This window comes from Prionailurus bengalensis, chromosome D2 (assembly GCF_016509475.1).
Source record: "Prionailurus bengalensis isolate Pbe53 chromosome D2, Fcat_Pben_1.1_paternal_pri, whole genome shotgun sequence".
NCBI classification, from domain to species: Eukaryota; Metazoa; Chordata; class Mammalia; order Carnivora; family Felidae; genus Prionailurus; species Prionailurus bengalensis.
The window spans coordinates 15,709,027-15,718,815 of record NC_057351.1 but is presented as its reverse complement, the minus strand read 5'-3'; the positions used below and the strand labels follow the sequence as shown (position 1 = coordinate 15,718,815).

At 48.7% G+C, this 9,789-nt stretch overlaps 1 pseudogene; it reads left to right on the top strand.

Annotated features, from left to right (window-relative positions):
- Positions 1 to 8,212: 8,212 nt before the first annotated feature.
- LOC122493612 lies at positions 8,213 to 8,305 on the top strand (annotated as a pseudogene).
- Positions 8,306 to 9,789: the final 1,484 nt, after the last annotated feature.

Sequence of the window (9,789 nt, the reverse complement as noted above, 5' to 3'; positions counted from 1 at the left end):
AATATCAATAGAAGGTGATCCTGTGGAGTGACTAGTATTTTAGGTGGGGTCCATCGTTTATAATTTTCCTACATGGCTGTCTGGATGGTTCTACCAGGCCTCCCATCCTTAATTTCCCTCAGGACTGGCCCTTCGTGTCCTTAAAAATAGCATTCCATTTTTGAAATGATTCGGAATCCACGTGTCAAGGTCATTCACTGCACGACAGGGACAGCTTCTTCCGGAGAAGACTCACTTGGGAGGAGGCATTTGGGGTTGCTTGGCTCATAATAGGAGAGGCCTGACCTCTGAGAGGTCGTCCCCTCCGCAGAGACTGGGTTCTGCTCTGTCATTTCACCGTTTTCACTCAGAGGCATATCCAGATTGTCCCTAGAGCAGAGGGGGACTGAGCCCAGTGTGTTACTCACCGATCCCTGAATGCACAGGCGGTCTCCAGGCCTTTGGCCTTTCATCTCCTCACTCTGCCTTCGCCCTGTCGCTTCCCCGTGGCACCTTGAAGGTGCCATAGAGGCAGGGAGGAATGCAGCCAGGTCCTTAAAGTTAAGACCAAACCAGGAACTCCAAGCAAGCCATCAGAATTATGCCAGGCCGTCTTCTCTCTTTGTCCACTCACCTTGCTACGTGCTCGTCCCCTGCGCCCCATCGGTCCCGAGCAGCTTGTAGTTTGGGATCCAGTTCCGCGATTTCAAGTTTGTTACCTCCCTCCCCAGCTCTCTTTTTTCCATTTCGGTGCCTGAGGATTGTCACCGGAGCCCCCTTTGTCTGTCGGGCTGGTTTGGTCAGTCACGAGTGATGTCCTGCTTCTAACCCCAGTCCTACGCTAGAGGCCGGTAAAGCAACACCTTCTTCCTTCGTATCTTAAAATTCCACCCAATGTTCAAAGACGAACTCAGCTTCCACAGGTGAAATAATCTCTCTGTTCTCCATACCAGTAATTTATTCGTATTTCTCTTGTGTTATTTACTCACACCCCCCCCCCCCCACAAAACAGCATAAGTGCCTCCATATAATTTATTTCTCGATTTGGTTCTCTTCAAGAGCAAACTTTTATCTCTTTGTTTTTCCCCCCAGCAGCCTTTACTATGCATGAGATTGAGAGGCTGCCTAGGAAAACGCCCATCGAGTTGCAGCAAAGTGGTCCAATGAGCAGGAAATTAAGAGACATACTCTAATTGTCTTACTTTACGGAAGTCTCTAACTTGTGGTGAGCTGACGGTAAGTGAAAAAGCTCTCCTTTCAGTGCAACGAGAATCAGAAGTACTGAGCTTCATACCCCAACTCTTCCTGTTCCAGTGGGAAGCATATCTGGGTTTTGCTTTTCTCATCTTCATCAGAGCCTGGGACAGTGTGTAAGCATGCACAGGTTACCTGTGTTCACTGTTTTGCATTATATACTGGTGATCTAAGTGTCTCTAAATCTTTGGGCAAGAGCACCCAAATGCATATCATCTTGGAGGCTTACAGTCTTTTGTTAAAATGTTTTTAATTTTATTTATTTGAGAGAGAGAGAGAGAGAGAGACGGAGCACAAGTCGGGGAGAGGCAGAGAGAGAGGGAGACATAAAATCCAAAGCAAGCTTCAGGCTCTGAGCTGTCAGCACAGAGCCTGACAAGGGGCTCGACCTCATGCACTGCAAGATCATGACCTGAGCCGAAGTCAGATGCTTAGCCGACTGAGCCGCGCAGGCGTCCTGCTGGAGGCTTCTAGTCTTGAGTCAGGACTCTGTATCATCCTGCATTTCTCCTTTTGGATGGAAATGAACGTTAATCAATGTAATGGAAGTTATTACCTTTTGGATTTCAGGCTATCATGTGTCTCTACAGGCTGAGATCGACGGAGAAAAGCTATTGCCCTGGGGTGGGGTCCTACGCATCCCATCCACAGACCATACCCAAAAAGAGTTGTTTTTATGTGTTGTTTCTATATCTTCTACCAGAAATCATGCAGGTTTTATGTTCCATTGGCTCCCAGAAGTGGCAGTTAATTTTGCTAGAAGTAGCGATGAGTTTTTGTCTCCCACGGAGTTGAAGGCAAAAGATTCTAGAATGCTAGTAAATGTATTATGATTTTAAGTAGCTCCCATGCATTAAACCGTCATCACTAGACTGATGAGTAACTTTTGTGCAAAATTTCCCAACTTGCAAAAAGACCCCATGGTCAAGTAAGTTCAGGAAATGCTACATAGCGATTCCTCGCCCTTGAAAAATGACAGTGAAGGAAGCCTAACGATGTGTGTTAAGTTTAGATAAAAGACTGAAAATTCCCAAGGAAAAGAAACTGAGTTTATTTCATTTAATCTGGTATTTTTCCAAGCTTGGTTAGCACAGATAATGCATGATGATCTCAGGGAACTGGTTCCTCTTAGTACATATGTTGGATATGTTGCCCGAGTGAATATCCTCTTGGTAATTTACAGAACTCCATACCTCTCTCTTCAGTAGGCAAGGCGTGTTTGTTACTTCAGTATAAGATAATAGCTCATGACAGATAAGCCTCCTAAGAGCGGACAAATCCATTGGTTCGTAGTTGGGCTTTTTCTCAACTTCAAAAGGCCCAAGCCATAAGCAGCACTTACTCAATCTGCTTCCAATTTGCACATTCTAAACACAATCTGGCTCTCAGGTAAAGGGATGATTAAAAAAAAAAAAATCTTTTTTTTCCCATAGAAATCTGCCTTTTATAAATGTCTTCAATACTCTGGCTCCAGATAAATCAGAAATACCCCAAGAATAACCGTCTTTCGAGAAGTTGGGCTTTTTCATTACGGTCTCTAAGAAAACATCCTAAGATTTGACTCCCGAGTTGACGGAGATTCAAGTTGGTTTCATTCCATCTATTCAGTCCTAATTCCAACACGGAAAAAGAATATTAGGGAGAATGGAGGTATTCTGAATAACATCTGGGGAGCAGAGAAAGAAAGAAAGGATTGGATTTAACTGTGCCGTCGAGGAATCGATGACCCAGCAAAAGTGAATCATGACTGTTGGTCATGTCTACTCATGGTCAAATGGGACAGGACAGGAGAACAGCCCAAGTCTGGCCGGGTCTGTGCCTCGAAGCACCATGGGGGAATGGGAGGAGCTTATTCGCAGCCCGCCTTTTCTTCTGACAGCCCTTTACATCTGGTAACTTGCAGTTCCTCCCATGATATCACCCCCATCCAATTACCCTCATCCTCTCTCATTTCTCTTCCCCTTTTTAATCAAGACCAGCTCTCAGGAAAAGTGCTTTCAAACTACGGTTCACATACCTGCTGAAACGGAGGACTTTATCCTTCCCCGGAGTCTTTGTGAATCGGCGTGAAATAGCATCTCCCAAGACTTCCTGGCCGGCCCAGCGTAGCCCCATCTCAGCGGTTTACAGCGAGCGTCCAGATATCTTCCGATGACCCGCCTCCCCTTCAGTGATAGCTTTTCTTATGATTTATCCTGTCCTACATTTTTCCTATGTGGCAGGCACCGTATTGAGTGTCCTGTTTTTGAATTCTGCCAATAACCTATGAGGTCGAGCAGTAGGTCCATTTTAAAACGGGGGACAGTCAGAGTTAATTCCCAACTGTCGGAGGGCACAGCTGGCGGCTGCACTGAGGGAGGTTCCGTCAAACTCCAAACATGTGCTTTCGACGGCTCTGTAGACCCTCGCAAGGAGCCCAGCCCCGCAAGGCTGTCAGTGCTTCTGACCTAGCAGCTGGAGCAGGTGGTGGGTGTACCCTGGGGCTTACCGAACCCGCTCAGCCACCCACATAGGTCAGCCTCTCGGACCCTCTTCGTCCAGGGTCCTCTAAGTATACGGGATCGCTGTCAACCCCTGCCATCGGGTCTCTGGAACCCGGGGCGAGGGATCATAGCTTGGCACTCCACTCTGGAATCTTCTTCCTGGTCTCCTCTCCCGGGATGCTACCCTGGCTCTCAAGCACCTGTTTCCTGACTCTGTTAGCCCTTCTCTTCCTCCTGAGCCCTTCTTTTCCTCATGTTCACCCTTGGCTAGGGGGAGGTAACAGGAAAATCTAGTTTTCATAGAGGCTGTCTCCGTATTTCCTCAAATCACATTATACAGGGGTATACGTGCGAGTGTATGTACGCACATAAATTTATATTCACACATATAGATCTCTCTATGTGAATGCCCATGCATGTGTGCACATTCACATACACACACACACAAAATATATAGACCACCCAATGGTTGATGAACAAAACTGTCCTGGCCATTCCATTACCCTGAGCAGTGTTCAAGTGATACTTCCTGGAGCCTGGGGCATTGCCGGCTAATATTAACACTGTGATAGTCACATTTTTCTTTGTCGTCAACAATGTGCAACAGACTTCTTAAATTTTGGTAAATATTTATTTACTTTTGAGAGAGAAAGAGAGAGACAGAGACAGAGACAAAGAGACAGAGTGTGAGCAGGGGAGGGTCAGAGAGAGAGGGAGACAAAGAATCCGAAACAGGCTCCAGGCTCTGAGCTGTCAGCACAGAGCCTGACGCGGGGCTCAGACTCACAGACCTCGAGATCATGACCTGAGCTGAAGTCGGACGCTTAACCGACTGAGCCACCCAGGCGCCCCAGCAATGTACAACAGACTTCTGAATGGTTAAGTAACTGGCTGAAAACTTTTACAAAACTTTTGGTGACTACAGTCAATGTGAAGAAGTGGATCCCACCCCAGCAGCACTCCACAAATTCGGCATCCAATAGATACTTCTAGAACACCGAGCACATAACAGTCACCAGGACAGGCACTGGGGATGCAAAGTTGAAAAGACGTGGTTCCTAGCCTCAGCAGGCTGACCTCCATAAGAAGACAGACGAGCACAACATTGCCATGTAATCAGAATATCGGTCCCATGTCTGAGGGTCCCAGTGAGGGCAGTGGGCACAGAGAGGACTATTCATTTACTCATGAGGTGAAATTGTTTTTGTTTTTGTTTTTGTCTTTTTATAATTTGCAAATGTTTGGTTTCCCAAACTAGATTTGAAGCCCTGGAAGAGAAAAGAAATTCAGCATTCCGTGTTCTCCTGCTCTCTGCGTTAGCATTCACACGGTCACCTACCTAGAGCCAAGCGCTAAGTCCTAAGGCAGGCTACTTCCGTGTTGCATAAGGAACAATATTGAGTCGCCTCCCAAAGGTGCTTTAAGGACAAGCTAGTAGAAATGAGGCCAAAGTGTTTTGTCAGTAAAAGTTTAAGACGGCTGCAGAAATACTTCGCCACACACTAGTGGAGGAGAAAAGGGCAAGGTTTCTAGAACAATTTTCAGATCACAGTGACACTCTTGGGTTAGAGAAAGTAGGAAAACCCACCGTCAGGCACTGGCCACAGCACCCAGGGACCAAGGAGCCACGAAGCGAATCCTGGAGAAACCAGGACCGCGGAAGGACGCCCTGCCCCTGGCTGGAGAAGGTTGGGGAAACACTGGCTCTCACTGCAGGCATTTTGGAGAACGAATCGAGGGGTCAGGATGCCTGGACAGAGCTTTGCTTACAGCACCCTTAGGTGGGGAGGGGAGTTTTTTGTCCAGCCAGCACTCACCTGGCTCCCAAAAGCCAAATGTAGACTCAAAGATATGACCATCCAAGGTGGTTTGGGGTGCGTGGCCAGTCCCGCTTGGCAGTCACCCTCCCCAAATTAAGGTTCCACTTCCGCTAATCCCCACACAAGCCCGCAGCACGTTGTTCCAGAACCCTGATTGTTCCAGAATCCTGCCTCGGGCGGATTGTTGAATAGTGTTGACTAACAGGGAACTGATGTCACTGGCATAAAGCAGACCACAGCTCTGAACCCCGAAAACCCATTCCGGCATCTGCTCTTAAAACACCGTTTCATTGTTTTCATTAATATCTTAATGAATGCATAAGTAATAATCCATGAAACGTAGAGGCCGGTACGTCATATTTGTGAAAGGGTATCACTTAACCTCGTGGATTCTATGAACATGCTCAGAATTCTTTAAATTATACAACAGAAGAGTTGTGTCATTTCCTGTGACTCAGAATTGCTGTCCTTTCTTTGACGGCCCATCATTTGCTTTTAACCTGGCTATCTTGCAATTTTCTATCCGCCTGCATTTATCTTCCACGAGACTGAATTTCTTGAAGGCAGAAAATGTCTCTTGTTCAGTACCTTATTCTCAGCTTGGCACACACAAGTGGGTGCTGAAGTGTCGGTCGAATGCACGAGTATATGTTTAGTCTGCTTACACGATAGGGTAGGGTCTTGGGCCTGTAATAGGATTCTCAGCCAAGCCAGGACGGCTTTTGGCTGCAACTGTTTTTCACGCGAGGGAGCTCTTGCCCTCCTGTGTTGTGCTCACGATCACGGAGCCATGGAGGTTCCCGAGAACAGAAGTGCTTCCCATGCATGGCTTCTCTTTGTACGCTGGACGACGAATTTGTGAGCTGATGTAGATTCCAGTCTTCTCATCTCCTTCTTCTCTTCTCTTCTTATCTCCTCATAAAGGATAAGGGAAGCTGTGGTCCCGTCTTGCAGAATGAGAGGAGAAAAGCAAACTGCTTCCTCCCCTCCTCCCCCCCGCCCCTTTCCCCCCTCCCCTGCCCCCGCCCCCCAGCCTTGCGCCATCAACTTTGGACTAAGTCCAGTGCCGCCTAGCTGGGTCCCAAGCTCTTTCTTCTGGAAACTCAGCTAAGGAAGCCTGGGGCTCACGTGAAGCTTCTAAGAGTCCTGCACACGCGCTACGTTATTTGCAGTTAGGTCCTGGCTCTCCAAGCTGGCACACGAAGTGACAGAGCTCCTGTTCCTTATGGCACAAGAGCACTTTGGAGAGCAGAAAGCCAGGCGTGCAAAGGACAAGTCTTGCATGCGTGAGTGCCGTGGACCTCCGAGAGCTGAACGCAGACTATTTTGTGTGTCCGTTTCCGGTTTCCCAAAGGTTCTCCTTCCCTCTTTTCTGAGTGGATGGAATCCCCCAAAGCCCTCCCTCTGTTCACGGCTTCACCTTTGGAAAGTGTCCAGCTTGCCGTTTCAAATGAGAAAGGAGACTGGGCTTCCTCTAACCCCCCCCCCCCCCCCCGAAAATGAAGCACATCGTTTTTCAGCCTCAAAATACCTCTGTCAAGTGAGAATGACATGGGAATGGCTTGAACAAGATCCAGAGACAGGTTTTCGGACACTGCCACCCGCTAAGAACTATGGTACCTTGAAGGATCATAAGTTCAAAATAGTCAGCTTTACAGGCTCATCCCATCACTAAATCTGAGCGGGGAAACAAAAGAACTCGTCACATGAGAACTGTGCCCAACACGTTTTTTTTTCCAGACGTTTTTTAGTTGGTGGTGGTGCGATTAGGGGGAAGTTTGGAGCTACGGGAGGAAGGGAAGAAAGCCTTTGGTGATTCAGCAAATTTTTCATGTTTCTTACTTAGAACCTATATTAGTCAGGCTAGGATGGTGCAGGCTGCTGTAATGACTAATCCCCAGATCTCAGGGGTTTAAAGCCACAGAAGTCGATTTCTACTTCTACTACATGTCCAGCACCGAACAGCACGGGCTTCTGCTCTTCGTAATTGCTAAGGGACCCAGGCTGATGGGGGCTCCGTCATTTCATGACCACCAGCGTCACACAGAGTTTCAGAGTTGACTGGGGCAAGGTCACTTCTGCTCATATGCCTTCAGCCACAGCAAGTCACACGGCCACAGCCAGCTTCGAGGGAGGTGGGGTTATGCACCCAGAGGCGAGCCCTGGGTGGGACTTGATCCCCAAATCCTGTCTCAGGCATCTTTTTCTATCCTGAGCCAAATTTAAAATAGTCATGTGGCACAGAAAGAATTGAAAACAAGTGTAGCCTTGTTTAACTCTGATCTGGAATTGAATGACCATGTCTATAATAGACAGTTAAAAATGTCTCTACAGAGGACTCAGGTCTCGGATCTGCGGAAAGAATATGTTTGGGAAGAATCTATTGACGCGGTGCCTCCGATCAGTCAGGAATATACTCTATGAGAAGGCACATGGGTGATAGGCCAGCTTATACGGGGCCGGTAAAAATGAAAATGTTCCAGCTTGAGTTGTCTCGGGAAGCTGTGCGTGCAAGGTTCACGCCGCCGGATGCGGAGTCTCTGAAGAAGATTTATTTGGTGTGAAAAAGTCGTGTTAGGTTTCCTTTGTTAACCTTAGTTCATAAGATTGCTACCTGCACACATGTTGGTCACTTTCAGACCACCAGCGAATCCCTTGAAAACGTCACGCTGTGGCGCTCCCTCGGGCAGCACGTCCTTTGAAAGCGGTACAGAGAAAGTTAGCATGGTCCCTGCGTAAGGATGACAGGACGACTCCAGAAGCTTTTTTCCAGTGGGGGAAGATGAAGAACAGTCTACGGGCTGGAGAGTTGTGTTGGTTGCACAACACCGGGGATGTACTCGATGCCATTGCTGTAATAGTTAACAGGGTAAATTTTATGTATGTGTGAGCCCACTAAAAATATCATGTTACACTATAATATTTTGGACATAGTAGGTTAAATAAAACGTATTATTAGCATTTGAAAAAAATTAGGGGGCTCATTAAACACAGCTGGGGCAGACATCTGCACTACAAAAGGCCATTAATAACTGGCCATTAATTACAACACTTTGTTTCGAGCATCTAATGCATGACAAGTACAGGTCTAATAATTGCAGATGTAGTAGCTCACTGATGCCTTACGAGGACACGGATGGCGTTATTCTTCTCTCCAGTTTTACAGATGAAGAAACAAACCCTTAAAGAAGATGACTGGTCCAAGGTCGCGTGGCTGACAGGGACAGGGCCAGGATCAAACCCAGGCTGGCTGGCTGGCCCCAGGTCTTTGTTGTCACCCAGTCCCCAGCGGTGACTGCCCGCGGAAGCAGCAAGTTGAGGCAACCATGAGTCCATAGCCCCGGGCTGGCACAGGGGGGCTGGTGCCCTAAGCCCTGCGTCTCCCTGAGCCCTGCTTGGTGACCAGGGCAGGCATCCCAGCCACGTCCTCGGGAATGGGGGACAGACAGTGCTCAAGCCCAGGCCAAAAAGGTGTAAAAATTCTGTTTCATTGTTCGCTTCTTCGCTGGAGGAATTGGTCCGTCCACAGCTACACGTCAGCGAACGCAGACCGCCCTTCTGCAGGGGAGTTCCTGGTACACCCAAAGGTGGGGGCTTTAGGACCCACTCCTCACACCCAGAGGTGGAGTTGGCAAGCAGCCTGTGGGGCAAGAGTCCCATCACGGGCTAGGGGGTGAGTCTAGCCAGGGTACAAGAGCCATTGGGTTGCTCAGTTTGCTGATGGTCACGAGCTACACCTTGACCCTAGGCTGACAGTGGTGATGGAAGTGAAGGCTTTGGTTAGCCCAAGTCCCATAGGGAGGGTTGGGGCTGAGAGGACTCACATCCACCCTCACCTGTTCCCTCCCTCACCCAGCCCCTCCCTCCCTGTGCCCATCCACACCCCTTCGCTCATCCAGCCCCTCCCTCCCTTTGCCCACCCACACCCCTTCCCTCATCCAGACCCCTCCTTCCTATGCCCACCCCCCCAGAAAACCCCTCCCTCCCTGTGCCTACCCACGCCCCCTTCCTTGCCCACCCTCTCCCCATGCCAACCTACACTCCTCAAGTCCCTGAGTTTAGAGTTCTGAGCCAGCTCAGGTGGACAGTGGGATGCCATCTGATGAACACTCACCCTTTCTTGGACAGCCACCTCTGCTGCTGCCTCTCCCTTACCTGCCCATGTGCAGACCCCTTCCCCCCCACCCCCAGCAAATATCTTCACTTCATCTCACAGAAGCGTGGAGGCACGGGAACTGTGACACATTTCTGCA